Here is a 19166-nt window from a genome sequence, read left to right as displayed (position 1 = left end):
GTCAGCCTCTGTCAGTGCTCCTGGTGCCTCTGACTCAGTAACCAAATCCCAGTAATTCAGCCTGACCCCTGCTTACATGCTGTATTGCAATACACTATTTCTTCATCCTGAAACCAAGGGGAATAGAATTCCCCATCCATAAAACCTGGTAACATTTTAAAATCAGATTGAAAGTTTCACTTGTTTAATTCCTAGAAAGCCAAAAATCTTCTTAATTTAAACCCCAAACAAACCCACAACCCAAAATAACCCCCACTCTTTCCCCAACTTTATTACTTAACTCAGGACTCTGGTGCAATGCATGTCGCCACACGCAATCCACAGGCAATTTTCACATCTTCCAACCTCCCCAATGTTGTCTCAGATGAAGACAGAACAACAAAAGGAAGACAGGATCTTATCACCCATCTACCAGGTTCTGTTACTACCCACATGCACTGCTTAGTGTCTTCATCATCTTAAGTCTCAAGTAAAAGCCATTATCTGTTTACTGATAATGTGTTCTCTTGACTTTGTGGACAATAATGAAGTGGTACATTCAGCAGAGTAATATTTGGGATACACATCAAAAGGCCCCAAAGGAAACGTATCAAATATGTGAGTATTTACACATAACTTGATATACTTGCTGCATAAAATGTTTATAGGCTCTGAATAGACCTTTAATAGTTGTTGATGTGGCTTCTGCAGAGTTGAGAACACTCAGTGTCAGGGTGTTTGATCTTGTTGGAACACATAGGACTGGGCCAGAGAGAATATTCTTGGACATCTTTGGTCATGGTTTTCAGTCAGGGTGGCTTTGCTGAGAGTAAAGACTTTGTTGTTTGATCCTGCCTCTGTGTTCTTCTTCCTAGGAGAGGTTTGCAATGGGAATGTCATGAAATAAAACCTTGGACATTCTGGGTCTAAGTCCAGACTTTGCTGCTGGTCTGTTATGCAGCTTGTTCTGCCTCTCCATGCCTCTGCTCTTGTCTTTAAAATAGGTGCTTTAAAAGCTGTGAAACACCTTGAGCTCTACAGAACTGTGAATTCTTATTTCATTTCTGCTGCCCCCCTTGTTTGGAAGGGTTTTAACTCTCAATCTCGGCACAAAGCCAGAATCTCCTGTCATTTTCAGCTGGTGCTGGTGAGCACTGGATTAGTTGTGTTTGCACTCTCCAGCACTGAGCAGGCCTGCACCAATGCTTGTCAAACTACAGTGAGAATTGTTTTCCAGCTTATCAGCATATTAGGAACATTACATGGAAGTTCTGAAGGCTTTTCTGTAAACTTGAAATCTAATTATCACTTACCTGCGTGTTCGAGGGGGAAGGTGAACTCCATTGGGGATTCACAGCCGCTTGGAGCAGGCAGCAGGAGGGAGAACACACTGCTGAAAGTTGTGCTGCAGAAAGCACATGATAAAAGGGATTTTGCTGAACCTCCAAAATGTTATTTGGTACCTTTTGCTGCTTGTGATTTGATGAACCTATCATTTTCACTCTCATTATAGAAGAGCTTGCCAAATGCTTGAAGCCAGAGCCTTGAATGAGATCTCCGTGCGGCTCGCTTACATAATATTAAATATTCGTGCCCAGTAAGAAAGCCTATTAAATATTTAAACCCTGTTCTTTCCTCAAAAGCAGAACAGCAAAGATGATTTTCCATGGAATTTAACATTAAACTCTGGTAATTTGTACAGCTGTGCATATAAATAGTTTGCACATCATCTCCGGAGGCAAAGGTCACAGTGCCTCATCCATTTCAATGCTGTAAGTTACATAGCAACAACCTTCCCATTTTTGTCCCCATCTTATTTATTGAAAGTGACTTAAAAACTGGGCTGAAGTACCATGGTGTTTGGAGAGATGAATGAATGGGAGTTGATTGTAATATTTTTCCTTAATCACTTAATTTTTGTCTCTTCATAGAATAAGCTCGATAATAACAGTCCATCAGCAGTGGGGACTGGGTGACATCAAGCTTTTACAGGGGAAGAAAATCAGAACAGACAACTGCCTGATTTCACTTAATGCAATTTGTTCCATGAGTGAACTTCAGACCCCTGCTTCATTACCTTATACAAACTTCAACCTGTTTTCCAAGAAGGAAAAGATTCTTCTTTGCAATTAGAATTACCCAATTACACACCGCTCATGGAAACATCATGCATATTTAGCTCCAACACATGAAAGCTGACTTTTTAAATGCCAGCGATGTATTTCTGCAAATAATAAACACTTGGGAGTTAATATCATGAAAGGAGCTTGTACAAACAAAATACAAGTGTCTCAGGATTAGTTCTTTCTCCCTGTGCTTAAACAACTCTATAATGTTATTAATTTCAGTGAGAATTCCCTAGGGCAGGGTTCTGTTTGTTGAAAAATAAAGACAAGGTTGGCTAAGTTCAGGAGGATTGAGGAGGTCAGATTCTTTGCTGCTGAGCTGGGATTGAGTGAAGGAAGATCAGTTCCTCTTTGTCACTGCTGCACACTGCATCCTTTGTGTGGTCTTGGAGGTATTACGGAATTACTCCTGTGCTTTCTCCATTTGCATCTACAGTCTTCTTTGGCTGTATTTCAAATAGAAATTACACATTGAACAGTACTTTTCTCCATACTGTTAAACCTCTCCCGCATTCATTTTACATAAAGCTGATATTTGCCTATTTCCATCTTGTGCATTTTATGTACTTATTTATCATCTGGGTGGAAGTGCACTAATCGACTCTCTGGTAATTCAGATGCCTCCTGCTGTGGATGCAGCAGAGGGAATTGCCTGTTTTTGCTGGCTCTCCAACTTGTTAATTGAGAAGCTATTCAATTATAGGTAATATACTTTTATTGCTAATAAGATATTCTGGTATCAACAACAGCCCCAAATCTGACTTGAAATTTGCAGGAATTAGAAGAAACTTGAAACTGCTGCCAAAAAGGCTTCAAAAACGAACCTTACATAAAAATACTTGAATCAAGGCCAGCTTCAGAGGAGTGAAAAGTAAATCAGTAAAATTCTTATCAGAGCTACCTTGCTATTTATTTACTCTGACTCGTGATTGTTTCAACAGAGAAATTTGTGCGAAGGAGAATTTGCTGCAGACGTATCAGGTTGAAAAAGTTGTTCTGAATGCAGATTATCAAACAGGGTATCTAAACCATAGTTAATACTGCTCTTTAGTATCTAATTTGCCAAGATTAAATTCTTTTTTATGCATCAGTTCACAAGCTCATCTTGGGCTCTGGCATTAGCTTAAGTTATGGAAGAACACTGCTGGTAAATAAATATCAGTTCTGCTGTTATTAATTTGCACCCCAGCAGTACCTGGGAGTCGCACTGGAGCCACGGCACCGTGCACAGAGGTGATGTGCAGCTCTCCCTGAATAACACTGCTGTGGTGAGCCAAAGAGCTCTGCAGCCATCTCAAGGGTGTAGGACAACTTGGAAGCTGATGTCAAAAAGGGCTGAAGTAAACGTGTGTGATTACTGGGAGCCAAAGCTTCAAGCAGTACAGATCAGTGTACGTCCACTGAATTGGGGCTGATCATGCTGATAGCGACCAGCAGGGGGACAAGGACTGTTGTTTCCATTGCAGCGGGTAGAACATGAAACTAAAAAGAGGGGGGAAAAAGAGAAGCCCCAACCCACCTATCCCGTTCACTTGTGGTTTACTTCATAAACTGCTCTGTAATTTGCATGGCTAGAAATATTTGCATGGTGTTTTGCAGGCGTGTATTCAAGTTTGTGTCCTGTCTCTGCATTTGCTTTAGAAATATGTGCACCTCTGTCTGCATGAAAAGTAATTCCTGGCTCATACAGGAGATGAATCCATAGGCTGCCATTTTCTTCTCTCAGTACAGGCTTTGGCACAGAGACTGCAGCTAAATTTTAATGCCCATATGTATTCCCTGAAACATCCTTGGGTATTTTACTATGCTGACCTTTCATCATTTCCTATGTTGATTGGGATGACCATTCCACCCCGCTGTGTCTCTCACTGGAGCTGTAAAACAGTGAAATGAGTCAAAAGACTCCAGCAAGTCACAATACAGAATACTGAAAAGGTCAGTGGGGCTCTGTCTCCCCTGCTAGAGCTCGTGCAGTGTGAGACACCTGAAGTATTCAAATAGCACCTGTACTGTTGTGTGCCGTGGTTTAGCCTAAACAGGTCAAGGTGAGTAATGGTAAACTCATCCTTAACATGTTCTTTGTGGGGTCTGGAGTCTTCCAAGAGGCTAAAAGCTGGTATGATCTCTCATGTTAATGTCCAATGTCATGTCAGTGGTGGAAACAACAGAATTGGACTCTATTCTTCAGACCCTTACATGGATAGCTCTCAGTTTACAGACAGTAAACCCCAGCCCTAGTGTCAGATTTAAAGGGCAACTGTGGTCTGTTTCCCTTCCTGGGATCTTGTGAGTTCTTAACTTTCAGCAAACCTTTGCAGTTCACAGTTAAATTGAATTTTCTCTCGAGTACATCTGGTGAAAGAACCTCAGCAACTTCCCATGGGAGAGTATTCCATGAACTTAATGAACTCATCTTCTAGAAATCTCTGCTAAATCCAGTGACAGTTCCTCAAAAGGGCAAGCATGTTAACGTATCATTTCAGGAACTTAGAAATGTATTTTGCTTCACCTAAATCTGACCTATGGATCTCTCTGAAAAAAAATGAAGCAATAGTCAGTGTTCAGCAGCAGACTCGGACTCTGAACTGGCCTCATTGGGAATGATTCACATGGTGAAAGGAAAGAAATGAGAATGCACAGAGTCTATGTGCATGCTTCCTCCCTCCCTCCTAAAATAGGCTTCTATTTTTCTTCCGGTGGCTCCAGAAGGGCAGGATTCACAACTGAGTAGTAAATCAATACAATCAGACTTGGTTATTTCTATTTCCACCCAAGCAAGTTCGTGCCCTGTTGGTTGATTTCAAATGCCAGTATATTATCTATTTGTGTCTCTTCACTTTTTCCCCCCGAGGCAAAAGATGTTCACAGCAACAACAAAAGGGAAGAGAAATACGAAAAGATTAGTTTGATCAAAGGAATATCATGTCACACCAGAAGATTGATTTTCCTTTCCTCCTGGACTGCCATGCCCCTTCCCTCTGTGCTGGCTGCAAGGCTGTAGCAGAGATCTCTTCCTCATGTCTCACCATGCCTCGCATGTGGATCTTTTGATTATGACTTAGCTCCTTCTAATATCACACAAACAAGGCTCTGTCATGTCCCAGCTGCTGACCTATACCTTGTGTGATACGCAGGAAGGGCACTTTTTCAGTTGTCACACTTGCCTGGCGAGTAGGAGTCTTGGGACAGGACACTCAGTTACCTCTCTGCTGTCCTGTATTGTTAAGAAAGAGCATCAGAAAAGACTAGAAAGGAAAATCTTAATCTTTAAAGACAAACCAGTGCAAGGCTGGATGTGTCTTGCTTACACTACCACTGATTCTTAATGTATGATTAGCTCCTGCTGTGCCCCAGAGTGCAGGCTGGAGGTTTGATGGACAGGGAGGAACATAAAGCAATAATATATTAACACTTGGTGTCAAACCACCTTTTATTTAATGGGGATAAGGAAACAATCCAATTTTAATAATGCCAGATCACTCTGCCTAAATGAAATGGGAACAGGAGATGGGAGGCTGGTGAACAGCACTGCCTGCCAGCAGGAAAACAGGTTTTAATCCTATAAATCACAAAAGGAAATTGCTAAGGCTATATCTCATACAATTAAGTCAATTTAAGCCTGACTATTAGGGGTAAAAAAGATTACTCATGAACTGGCATTTCGGTATGGAGTTTTGTGATAGTGCTGGATTCGTGCAGGCAACTTCAGTCTTCAGAGCTTTTGTATCCAGGGCTGCTGGAAGCAACTCTAGTTCCATGAAAGCACAATGCTGACTTTACACAAGGGATATTTTCCTCCAATATTGCCATAGGGAGCTGAACAGCTAGAGTGGAACTGCCTGTAGAACAGGGTGAGTAATGGGAAGCTAATTCTGTCTATTGACCAGCAGGTGCTTGGAGCCATGCAGATGAGAGTCTGGAGCAGGGGCTATGGAGCATGTGTGTTTTGCTAAACTCTGGTCAGGGAGCTACAGAGTATGGAGGGAAGGGCTTAGATCTTCCTAGAGGATGGTGGTGGGATATTTAAAGCAGCGTTGGCTACTGTGTTACTAGAAGACCTTTATTTCTATTTCATATCCCCCTGTTTTCTTCTGTTCCAGTCTGTTGCCATAACTGGGATCTGGACTTCATGATCCCCGAGTAGTCTCACTCTGAGAAAACTTAGCTGAGAAGCAGGGGCAACATTAAAATAGAAGTTGCAGCTCTTTGGGAGCTACCTCTGCAATATCCTCCACAGCTTGAACACCTCCAGCATTACAAACAAATCTCCAGTCTTTAGAAGTAAACATTCTCTATAGCAATATGGCATTATCAAAGTGGCAACACAGTACAGGAGAAAATTCTTTTGTTGTTTAGGTGGCTGGATAATAACCAGGCATCCTTATTTAAAAGGCAGAGGGGGCGGGGAAAGGAGGAAGAATAAATTGTATAGGTGATTTTAACAGATTGATTTTATCAGCCCTCCACTGGTGCTTTGATAGCTCTCTGAGAAGCTGCACTATAGGGAACATTGCAAAGAGATTGAGCAGCAACAGTTTGGTTTCCTCAAGCAATCAAATGAAAGCTCTGAATGACCTGATATAAAAACACCCCAATAGATGCAAACATGAAAATGTTTGTTAAATTGTTGCTGCAAAGATTAGAAAAGTTGAAAGAAGAAGTTTTTCAAATTGCAATCTTTTTGTTGTTCTGTCACGATAAGCCACCAAATGTAAAACGAAACAGCAGATGCAGACCCTTTGTGTTGCAGATGGTGGAATCCGGGACTAAATAGGAATAAACAGCACTTGTTAAAAAAGCCTTTTGCTGCTTCACTGCAGTCTATTCTGAGCAAATAATACAACATGTACCAATATTTCAAACGCTGCTGTGAAACTTTTATAGCATTTTACAGTGTAGGAGAAACATTATCTGTGTAGGGATGACGGGGAAGCTCAGACAAAGATCTCAAAACTGACTGATAGCATCTTTTTCACTTGTTAAGAGCAAGGGCAGCTGTTGGCATCTCTTGCTTGTGAAGCTACATGATAAAATGGGAAAGAATCAGGTAAAACCTTGGTCAGTTCTCGCTGCTGATCAGGATTTACAGTGTATTTCATAGTGATCCTCGTCATTATTCTTGCATGACTTCTGCACTTATTTCTAGCTTCAATGCACAAGGATGATGAACCCAGTTAAGGAGTGCCCTAAACTGGATCTGTGTAAGCATTATAAAGCTTAGTGCAGATCTTTTACTGTATTGTCTGATTTATTACTGAGATAAATTTTCCTTTAGGAGGAACTACACTCTGAGTTTACTTAAACTGGTTTAAGTTGAATGGATGTGATTTTTTTTTTTCACCATAACTGCAAGGCTGAGCTCCAAGTAATAGGAATTTGGAAGGAAAAGATGTATCTTGGGCTACACGGGCACCATCTGACACACTGTACCATTGTAAGCAAGTTAGTTAGGATGGATGCTGGATTTCTTTAGGACTCCTCAATTATATCTGTCTATCATTGTTTAGTAGTGTTAGGTTTCTAGTTCAATCCCAAATAAATCCCATCTCTGGATTTAGAAATTCATGAAGTTCTATGTCATCGCAAGTGCATCAGGCTTCCAGAAGCTTTGGGGCTCCCCTAAGTGTTGAGTTTATTGCCCCCTGGTGTCAGAATCTGTCCATACAACTGGTGGAGAGTCCGCGTCAGAGGGGTAAACTGCCTGAAGTAGGGGAACAGCAAACGCAGGTAGTAATCATGATACCTGATAATGTCTCCATTAGACCATAAATGAATTGGCAGAATGTACATATTTCCTAATGAGGGTTTAGGAGGTTGTAATTACTGCGGTATCCATCCACCTGCTTGGCACCAAGGTATGGATTGCCACAGTAGTAACTTGGAAGCAGCATTTCAGGTTGCAGATTTCAAGTGAGGAGCAAGTCAGCAGTCCCCTGGAGGGTATCTATTGCTTCTGCTTGCTCAACAGTTAGTTACCCTTTAGCAGGCAGTCTACCAAACCTTGTACTACTTGTCTCTCACTGCAAAGAGCAGCATTCATCAGCGTCATTGAAATGAATATTAACCTTAAAGAGTATCTTGTTTTTAAGTTAGCATAAAATTATTGAAAATTACATTTTTAAGCTACATTTTTTTACAGGTAAATCTCTTTTACATCCAATTATAAATAATAACGAATATTCCATGGAGCCCTTGATAACAGATCCTGTTAGGTCTGAAGAGCAGTCAAGCAAAAAGTACGTTGTAATAAGGTCACAAATGCTGTAAATTACTGGGTTCTCATCCCTGCATACATCTCACAGTGGGCCAAGAAGGTTTCACTTCATTAAATGTGAGAAGTCACAACTCATAGTAAATCACACCACAGCATCTGAATCATTAAGTAGAGAATGTAAGAAATTGCACCACATGAAGATGTGCTTCTCCTTTGTTTTTAACCTCTTCTTTGCTCTCAGCATGTGTTCCTCAGAATTGGGTGTGCAGGTTTCAAGGTAACACCCTGAACTTGCAGGAACATGGGTAAACATCTGCCTGACTTTGGCTAACATGCTGGAAAAAGCAGAAGCCAAAGCATCTTCATGAGCACTCTGAGCTTATGGTTTCCACTGGTGTAGCCTTTGTTAGAATAACTCATTCTGTAGGTAACTTGTATTTGGAGAGCACAATCCTTTCCTCACAAACAACCCACCAGCTTGTATTTTGGATCTTTTTTACAGCCTGTGGGTTTCTGTGTAACCACCATGTTGGTGAGGCCCTGGCACAGGTTGCCCAAAGATGTGGTAAATGTCCATGGCAGGGAGTTGGAACTGGACCATCTTAAGGTCCTTTCCAACCTAAATCATCCCGTGATTCTATGATCTTAACTGGCACTTCAGTTTTATGTATACGATGTCCCAAGACTCCTGCTCAGCATTGCGAGTCCCTGCTGTGCCACGGGTGTCCCCATTGTGAGTGATAGCCCATGAATACGAGCTGAAGGTCTACTAGGCATTGCCAAGGTTCAATGTCCTTAGGCAGCAAAAGCTTTTTCTCTGCCCTGATCCTCTTTGTTCTGTGATAGTTTTATTTCATGGCCTCTTTTCCAAGCATCTTCTTCTGGATAGGGCTGGGCATAGGTTGCTTCCTGATCTTACCCTATCTTATCCCAGTGCATTCCATGTTTCTTATAAAGAGTGCTGCTATCAGCAGTTCATCTATTTTCCCTCCAGTTCTGCCCTGGATAGTCAATTCTGGATAGCTGGAGGGTTGATCTCCCTTGTATAGAAGAAAGTCAAGAAGACAAAGAAGTGTCCCGGGGTTTATTACTTTAACAGATCTTCAGATCCTCAGCCTTAAATGCCTTGAATTTTGCTTGTGGGGTAGTTGGTCTTTTCATTTTAACTCAGATTAACAACTCCCCTTTTTAATTGTTGCTGGTGTGGTTTTGTTCCTGTCTCTGCATTTCACATAGAGTTTCTCACAGAACAGAGCCTCACAGCAGTATCATCAGCAGAATGAACCACTCTATGGAGCAGTTGTGCACTGGCAGCAGTTGGGGAGGCAGTGGCTTCCTCTGAATGCCCCCAGATCTACTTTTGGCCACAGGCAGAGGACCTCACTCCTCTGTGCTTTTGGTTTTGCCTTTAATCCATCATCTATTTGCATTTGCAGCTTTTGAGGTAGGGATAAACTCTTAGTTACCTATTCATGCAGCTCTAACCCAGGATAAAAACCGCAGGAAATCAGGCTCCCTTGAGCTGCCAGAATATCAACAACAACCACTTAAATCTCAAGGTGCCAAACCTTTTGAGTACCCATTAGCTTGAATGAGATTGGTGGGGGCAGCAGTGGGAAAGTGTAAGGCCTGTGCTCTTCTCTTCCTGCTCTTTGAGAGAGGATTCAACTTAGATGATGCTCCCTAAACTGTGGCCTTAATGCTGGGGTTTGAAAGCCAGAAGCAGTGCCGTGCTTTGGCAGGAGAGCCTTTCCCCTCCATCAGGTTTGGAAAGCTCAGTCTGTTGCAGCCTTCAAAATTAAATTAAAGGCTCTTCCTGCTGCTGCATTCAACAACTCCTGAATATTTATAGATGGTGCTGTAAGACTTCCAGAGGCCTTCACTGAAGGGCAGCCACAGCATTAAATGCATCTGAGTGCTGGCATGCAGCTGAGAGAGCTGCGGTGCCGACCTTCCAGTCACACCTTGCTGGCTCTTTGTTAAAGCTTGATTAAAGTTATTTGGCTTTCAGTACTTGTCCAGTGAAGGCTGCAGCTCTTTGTAAATGAGTGAAGTGAAAAATCAGCTTTTACTTCTTTTTTACTGACCATTGCAGTACAAAAAGCGTACTCCACTGGTACAAAAGCGTACAAACCCTATCCATGCTTTGTAGTCATTGTTACTGGGGTTATTTCCATCACAGTGGGGCCTGCACATGACAAATGTCACCAGATCTCCAGCAGTGGGGAGCGTGGGCACTTGGAGGGAGCATCCCAGTCATTAAAAGACTGGGAAATAGAAGAAGGAAACGCCTTCCTTCTCCAAGAAGGTCAACAAGCACAGCATGCAACTGGCTTATAGCTTTGGACAAACCCCATCCGACACTGTCCATGAATGTGTATGATGCTCTAAGAATACTTTAGTAAATAGGTTCTCCAAGCTACTTATTGTTGTTTAATAATCAGAGTTATTTTGAGCTATTACTTTCAATTTTGTTCCCATTCAGAAGCAAATGCAAAGAAGATCAGAGAAAAGCAGGCTATTAGCAATCCAGACTCGGGTTTTGGCTCATAAATCATGTCTGGTTGGAAAGGAGAAGGGCAGGTAATAGGATTCATCAAGTTTTGCTGACTTTAATAATAAAAGCTGCCACCCAAAGAAATAAAATACATCCAGCATTCAAAGGGAATAAAAACATGAACTCATCTTGGCTAATGGCTCTGAGCAGTAATATAAAGATATGCATAGATTATTCTGAATCTTAAAAAAAATAGAGAGATGCATCCCATTTGCATAAAATGTTAATAGTAATCTTAGGGGTAAGAGATTTACTTTGAAGCATGGGGATCATTACAGGGAACTGTGGAAGTGGATTCTTTGTCCTTGAACGTTTTCTTTAGACTTCCATTAAACATGCACGATGATACCTTCACAGCTTAGTTGTGCTGAGCTCAGAACCTACCAAAGCTGCCTTTTTGGGTGGAACTCTATTCCATTAGGTAGTGGGGGGAATAAAGTTTGGATAGGAGGAGGTGTGGAGAAGTACATAGAAGAACAAGGAGATCTCACCAGGATCTGCAGCATCTGCAGCGGATTCCAGGGGAGTGTCATAAACATGGAATCACCTTCTTCCTTCTTAATTTCTCTTCTTCCTGCAAGGGAAGTGTTTGTGCCCTGAACTGGCACATTCTTTCCTGGCTACACACCTGAAAGAATCTGTGGGGAATGTAAAGCTGGCATTTAATCCCACACTTACCCAAGGTGAAGCACTGAGGTGATTTCCTCCAATTCCTGAGTCCCCTCTGGTTTCCTCAGGCAGAAGTTTTTCACATGCAGAATTAGAGATACACGCTGCAAGATACCATTATGAAATTCGATTTGCTCTGCAAGGCAGGATGTGTGCTCCCATCCACCCTCAAGGTTCATCCATGACACCTTATTAAAGGTACTGTTACATTTGGTTTCCCATCTTTTTACCTTCTCCACCAAACGGCTTCATGTGTCTGGACACTTATTTGTTAATTACCAGTTCTCTTAGCTTGCCATGTAGTTCTTATTATTACTAATGCTTTTACAATCATTTACTAGAGAAGTTTCCTCCCTTCTCCTCTTGCAAACACAAACACACTTTTATCAACAGAGCTAACATGATTGCAGTGCTTCTGTTATGTTTTATTTATTTCCATATAGGTTTGATTCTATTGCAGTTCCTCATTTTTGCCTGATGTATTATTCATGATTTATACAATATTGGAGCTTGTGTAGGACACCCTCATTTTATTAGCTGTGCTATAATTTTCTGGGGTATACAAAAATAAACCAGGGAAGGCTCCTTTTCTCCTTCCATGTTTTCCTCTGTGTGCTGTTTGCAGGAAAACAATAGCAATAACAGTGGGATATTACCAGGTTTACTTTTAATATCTCAATGGCTGAAATGGCATTGAAATGCAGAACCCTTTTACTTACAGGTATATACTTAGCGATGGGATAACTGTTACTATCAACATTAGTTCTAGAAATGCTGGACATTCTTGCCAAGACTGGAATAATCCAGTAACTGGTTTTGTTATATACACAGTGCTGTTTTGGCTCGTGCTACCAAGTCAAACTAAAGCACTTCAGTTATATCAGCTGCAGAGGTATGGAAAAAGCCATGAGATTTAAGGGCTTAAATTTTAATCAGTGCTTTAAGACCAAATTCTGAAATGCAGACACTGAAGTTCAAGTAGCTTTAAGTTACTCCGAGCTTGTTTGGAGAAGGTTTCTCACTGGATTTGTTTGGACACATGGGAATGTGCAGCTGGGAGGCAGGAGATTCACTTGTAACTGCAGAGAGTTCTCTCTGCTCTACAATTAAACTAAACAGTCTTTGAGCTCTCACAAGTTATATAAATTATAAATTATACAACAAATAGAAAGAATAGGAAGCCCAGAGGAAGGGATGTGAGAATACATTTGATTTGTTTCTTCAGGAGTCATTCAGTTCATCAATGGATAAGCTGCTGTCGGTGATTCTGAGAGTCACTGCAGTACAGGTGAAACGCTGCTATCCTAAATCATAATACTCCATAATCCAAGGAACTGCCAACCCAGGGAACACTGCAGGGCTGGGAGGAAAGGGCTGCATGCTGATTTGCCAGAACAGGTGGGGCAGGAATCTGCAATCCTATCCCACATTGTACATGTATTTACTGTATTTAGTACAGAACTACATAACTTGTGACACTTATCCTCAGTGACTGCGGTAGAAGTTGTGAGCGTCCCTTTTTACTTGGCAAGTTTTGCACCCAAACAACATGCTGGCATTGGTTTTTAGGCTTTAGGTTTCCCAAGATGCAGTCCCAGGGCTCCTCTAGCCAAGGGAGGGGAGGAGGGTAAAGCAGGGGGAGCAAGTTAATTGCAATGTGAAATCTACCATAAAATCACTGTGCTTCAGTCAGCCAGAAGCACAAAAGCAAGTTTTCATTTAAATAGCGAGGACATAAAATCAGTGGAAGGATTTAAGTCAAGGTGGTTATATTGAAACGTTACCACAGGGGAGCCCAGGAGTCTGCTGAGCCCCTCTTTAAGAGTCAGGATTCTTGAGGCTGGTCTCACACGCAATGGAGTTCAGCAGCAGAGCTCCTGCTCACACCTCTGCATGCCAAGACAGAGCCCAGCAACTGCCGGTGCCCCCAACTCCAGCAGAAGGTTGAAAGATCTCCCAGGTTTTCTGGCAAGGCTTTTGCAATGCTCCAGATGGAAAGCTCTGATGAAAAAGCACCAATTAATCTGCATCTGTTAAAGGCAGAACTGCTTCTATGCATGCAGGAGCTCCGGGACACAACTCCCCTTCACCTGTTGGGAGGTAAGGTTCTGTGCATAGGAGGAGGTGAGGGCTTGGGTCTGTGCTGCCAGCCCTGCTCCAGGGACTGTGCGTGCTGCAGACATCTGGCAGTGGATTGTACCTCAGAATCTCACTGTTGCTCCATAGTTTGGTTCTTTTCTGTATTCTTCTGTCTTTCTATCGTTTCCCGTGTCAGTGGGATTCAGTGCACCTTTCCTATTGTGATCATTTTCCCCTTCTTTGAAGTGCAGAATGGTAAAATGTGTCCTAAAAAAATGTTGCTTTCTTCTTGTAATTGTTTAATATCTGCTTTTTCACATCTTCCACATCCCTGGGAATGTCCAGGTAGACTAATATCAAACCATGTAAATTATACCTGTTTCTAGTCCTCTGTCAAGATCTCTCTGCTTTGCCGTGCCCTCCTCCTAGATAATGTGGCTCTTTCATACTTGCCAAAGAAAAAAAGAGAAAAGTTCTTATCAATCTTGTGTATTTGCTACTCTTAAACCCACAGAAAGTTTGTAGTCTTAAATGCCCAGAGACCCGTGGGCTCATGTGTTCTTTTCAGTCATTCAGACACCTGGGGATTGCACTCTGAACTTTGGGTGGAGTGGAATTAATAGGATTGATGGCATAAGCTAAAGCTAATTACTCTCAAGGAAAAACCTGCTGGCATATATGGGCGAGACCTTTGCCTGTACTTCAGTTTTGTATGTGCAAACCTTGCCTCTTCATTCTAACTCTTTATCTTCTACTGTGGACCACTCTTGATATTGTTTTTAGCTGATTACTTGCCAGTCCTGCAGGCTGCAGACCTCGGAGGAAGCTCTCTCTGCTGCACACATGAGCTTTGTCTCACAGAGAAGCCAGGGCTGTAACAACCATTCCTCCATCTGGAGTTTCTGGTGTGGGCTGGCAATGGGGTGAGTCCTGAGAGCCACAGATCCATCACTCTAAACTCTGCCCTTCAGCTCCTTCTCTCCTGCATCTCTTCAGCCCAGCAGGATGCTGAGATGAGTCAGCCTCTGTCTGTCCAATACAGAAGCATTAGGAAACAGTTTGTATTTAGTCAAGGCCACCCTTGTTTGAAACAAAGTGGAAGTGAAAGAACCTTTTGCATCCTTCAGCCCTGAGTCTTACTGAGCAAAGAAGTCTGTGCCCTTGCTGTGGCTGGATGGGCAGGGGCAGCAAGTGCACTGGCACAAATCCTTGGAAGCGGTAACAGATCTGGTTACGTGCAGTGACTTCAGGGGATTTTCCTCCTTTTGATTAATTGGGGTTTCATTTTCTTAAGATTTTTTTTGGCGTTGTTGGTATTTCCCTTTTTATGGCTCAGATGCAGCTGTTCCCTCTCTGAGCATATGTAAAAGAAGGCTTAATGTTCTACTTCTTGAATTAATCTTCTTCACTATACATCACACTTCTGTAACTGACGTGAGAGTTGTTACAGTTTCTGCTCTCTGGTGTAAACACATTACAGTTATTTCTTTTCCCATTCCTCCCACTTCCAGTTCTTTCCCGTCCCTGTGAGAGACACTGGGGAAAGCCAAGACATCACAAGTGCATTTAAACCATGTCTCTACTATATTTCTCCTTACACAGGGAGAGGATCCCTTTGAAACAGTTACAGAGATGGAGCTTTTGGTCTGCTTTCCCACAGGCTGGCCCTGCTGGAGCAATGTTTGCATGTGGTGCTCTTCTACCTTCTAACTCCCACCCCAACACCTCTCCCCCTCGGAGTTCTAGACCACAGCACATGTGATCCTTCTCCTATTATTGGAAGTGAATATATTACATCTAAATGGTTCTGTCTTCATGTGCATGAGATGATAACATTTTCCCACAGTACACCCAGTATAAAACTTTATGGTATTATTGACTTGAGCATATCTCAGCCAGACCTTGGTGTTAGTGATTTAATGACCATCTCTTCTTCTCCCACCCCTCCTTCTTCTGCTCTATTGATAATTCTCATTTTATTAGAACTGCTGGTGCTCTGAGCTTTTTATTGCATTAATACAAACTTGTTTCTATGAGCACGATACCATAAATTATCTGCTGCCCGTTGCCATGTTGAATGGCAAGGCAATAAATACAAGGAAATTCAAAGAAGTTAAACTCAGGTCTATTTGCCCTCTGTCTCTTGAGTCAACTTCTCTCCTTGAACAACTGTGCTAGACCATGGAAAATGAAACATAAATGTCCCCCAGCACGTTAGTACCTGTTAGTAGTTGGTGATGTAGCTCAGAAGGGAACACTTGTGTAGCTGCAGTGGTAGGAGGGTGTTACATGGAAGCACCATCTTGGGGAAGATAGTGAGGTTTGGCACTGACATTTTGTTAGGTTCCTCTGCAGACTGAAACCACTCTTGCTGCTATCTGAAGAGGTTTATTCCCATCCTCTCACCAGGAAGGAAGTTGCTGGCAGTGCAGGCTTGGCAAAGTTCTCACCATTGAAAACAATGAAACAGCAAGACAAAAACACCCTATAAATCCAGGCAGAAAAAAAAAAAAAGTGGGAAGAGAGTGTATCAAGTTAAATTCAATCAGTTCCCTGCAATAATCAAAGACCTTGCATGGTATCTGGTGTATGTATTGTCCAGCACTGCCCTGTGGGATGAATGTATAGGAAATAATGGATGCTCAGTTACTACTGGTCGTGTTCTTCTTGTAGTGTGTTATGGCTGGGGAACAAAGAGTTGCTCTGATGGGATTAGTATTGGCTGTGAACACAATGCATGGTCTCGTGGAATGCATTTTCTCCCTGTTTGTGAGTGAGGGTCACAGTCATCAATTCAGTACACTTCCTGTCATATACACTGGTATTAAGATAAATTAGTGCCTGTGTGTCTGTGAAGAGCTGGAGGTCAGGAATTACACCAACGGATTTGTTTTCTTCATTACATGAATATGCAAAATCCAACTGTACATGACTAACCCATCCTGCAACAGCCCTGACCACCCCCAAGCTCTCTAATGTCTCCTTGGTGCAGAGCAAATCAGAGCTGTTAAGAAGCAGGACACAAAAGTATGGTACAAGACAGTGAGGGGAGGAATGGAGGAGGAGCCATTGAAATAAAAATGCTTGGATTCATTCTAGGCCAGTCTTATACCAGCAGAATTCCATAGATTGCTCCTGATCCTCAGCAACTGGACTTGATATCTATTCCCTACAATGCCTTCTTCTCCTCTGGATCATTTAATAACAGAAATGATTAATGATTTTAAATAGCTTTAAAGGGAATGGTAGACAGTGGGATCTATCTCCCATTCAAAAATGAAAGTATAAGTAGTGTAGGTGGAAGAATTGTGCTACAATATATTCAGTAGTACAATATATTCTCTGTGAGTTTATATCTTCACAATAGCATTAATGTATTACCTTTTCATACATTGTGGGGTGGTATCTGGGCATGAAGGAGGTTGGAGGACACAGAAGAATGAGAAAGGTGAAGGAAATGTTCTTGAACAATCTAAAATTACCCTAATAACAGTGATTAATTAATTCAGTAAAGGAAGTAATAAATCCTTTTACAACTCCTAAAGCTTGACAGACATTGAATTCAACATGGCCACTTGTTAAATCAGATCTCAGGCCAGTTGTAGGATAAATGCTCCTGGTTAACTCCCAGGGCCTTACTGTTATGGGGCTCTGGAACTGTGTTTCTTGGTTTGTCTTTTAAGTATTTGAGCTCTGGTGATGCTCCCAAGGGTCTGAGTAGGCAGCCTGCAGGAATTCAAGTTACAAAAGAAGTGATACATGCTGCAGTTACGTTCCTGCTGGTGACCCTGGAATATGCACATAGCACCCAGTTCTCATACCTTTGCAGAAGAGTTTGTGCTGAGAACTTTTAGTCTGTGCAGTTTTTATGAGCTGTTTACTCAGGCTGCTTGGAGCTCACTTAGGTTACAAACATTTGCACCTCCACAGTGTGCTTGGCTGGCTGAAACTGTAATGATAAACAGGTTACAAACAGCAAATAATGAATAGCAAATACTCCTGCCTGCACAAAGATCCCATTGCTCCTGTGTGCTGCGGAGTCCCCACATTAGAGTCCCACCATTTATCCAAATGACAGACTGTTCATGGAAGCAGTCTCCTCTCTGCAGCACAGAGGAAGCTCTGTGTTTGCTAACACTGGGTTCCTTATGTAGAACTTTGTCATGCGGTTTCTTAAAGCAGAGAAATACTTCCCGGAAGCCTGTAATGCAACAAGTTGGTTTTCATTTCTTAATGTATGTTATGCTGTATGGGTCTGACCCTGGTGACACCAGAGCTCTAAACTGCAGCTGTGAGTGTCCTACTCAACATCTGTGTGCGTGCCAGGTTTTATGGGATGTTTCTTGGCTCTGGAAAGATGTCTTAAATCTTACAATGGAACTTTCTGTGTGTTTTAGATTGTCTCCTGTCCCTGACAGTCTCACTTCTGTCTGCTGCTTCACTCCATAACAATGGCCAGCATAATAGAAGTGCCACTTGTCCAGAGATGTTCTTCCCAGAAGAAAGTGATTTGTTTGAGTGACTGGCTGTAATTCTAATGTGGCATGTAAGTGCTTAATGTAGAAGCATGCATAACGACTGCAGAAATACTTCCACACATCCATGAGTTTCTTTTCCAGGAGTTTTTACGAAATGCCCATCCATGGCAGAAACCCAAACTGTCAGGAGCGAACACTTAAGGAAGGGCAATCGTGTGAGTTGTGTGGGTTTTGTGACTGTATGGAGCTAACATGGATTGAAGCATAATGCAAGCTGATCTGAGTTACTGAACTGCCACCCCTGTGCTCTGCATGCTCACAGCCACTGTCTCCTTGGATAAGGCTATTACAGGAAAAAGAGTAGAAATTCCAAAAGTTGCTGGGAATAATAATTTAGAGACAGTGGAAGGAAATGAGTGAGCTTTAGGAGGTCCTCTGAATCATTATCTAATGTCACTGGCTTCCTCCCCTAACATGCTTGGTTCCCTGTAATAGGGTGGGTGCAGTGAGGAGATTTGCTCCAAGACAATCAAGGGAAAACAACTTCCACTCTAGTGAGTATTTAAGCTCAGCTAGAATAAGATAATGTCAGAAATATCAGAGTAGAAAAAAATGAACTGTAGAGTAAAATGGGCAGTGTATTAAGCAGGCTGCAGCAGGAGAGAGGACCAGGCCAGTAATTACCTACCAGTGGTGTTCTGACTAATTCTTTTACTGGGACACACACCACATTTTAACCCTTTTCTTAACATTTAGTTCTGTGGAGGCATTGAGGAGTCCTAAAGCATTAAAACTGATTTTTAGAATGCCCTCCTGTAAACCACGTGTAAACATCAGTGAAGGAGGTCTCACCCTTTCTAGCTACGTTGACTGTAGCCATCCTTTGTTGGGATATGAAGCAGCCATGCAGGCTCTGGGCAAGACCAGGCTCAGGATGATCATTGGCATGGACCTTCTACACACATGGATCTGCTCCAGTTTTCCCAAGCCAGGCTCTGTGTACAAGAATGTGAACTTATGGTCAGGCACGATGTAAACTTGATGTCTTCCCATCCAGAAAGATG

General features: G+C 42.2%; 1 long non-coding RNA gene across 2 annotated transcripts; it reads right to left on the bottom strand.

The window, feature by feature from the left end:
- Positions 1–267: 267 nt before the first annotated feature.
- On the bottom strand, positions 268–19080 carry LOC133279129 (uncharacterized). 2 transcript variants are annotated; one of them, XR_009746783.1, is made up of 3 exons: positions 18955–19080; positions 1293–1384; positions 268–850 (listed from the first exon to the last, which is right to left on the bottom strand). It is a non-coding gene; the product is annotated as an uncharacterized LOC133279129 (long non-coding RNA). The 2 variants fall into 2 exon arrangements; XR_009746782.1 differs by lacking the exon at positions 18955–19080 and adding an exon at positions 11555–11660.
- Positions 19081–19166: the final 86 nt, after the last annotated feature.

The sequence above is a fragment of the Pezoporus flaviventris genome, unplaced genomic scaffold, assembly GCF_033815535.1.
Source record: "Pezoporus flaviventris isolate CSIRO_AGI_PZ_B2104156 unplaced genomic scaffold, CSIRO_AGI_Pfla_v1 ptg000071l, whole genome shotgun sequence".
NCBI classification, from domain to species: Eukaryota; Metazoa; Chordata; class Aves; order Psittaciformes; family Psittacidae; genus Pezoporus; species Pezoporus flaviventris.
This window is presented reverse-complemented; position numbering and strand designations above follow the sequence as displayed.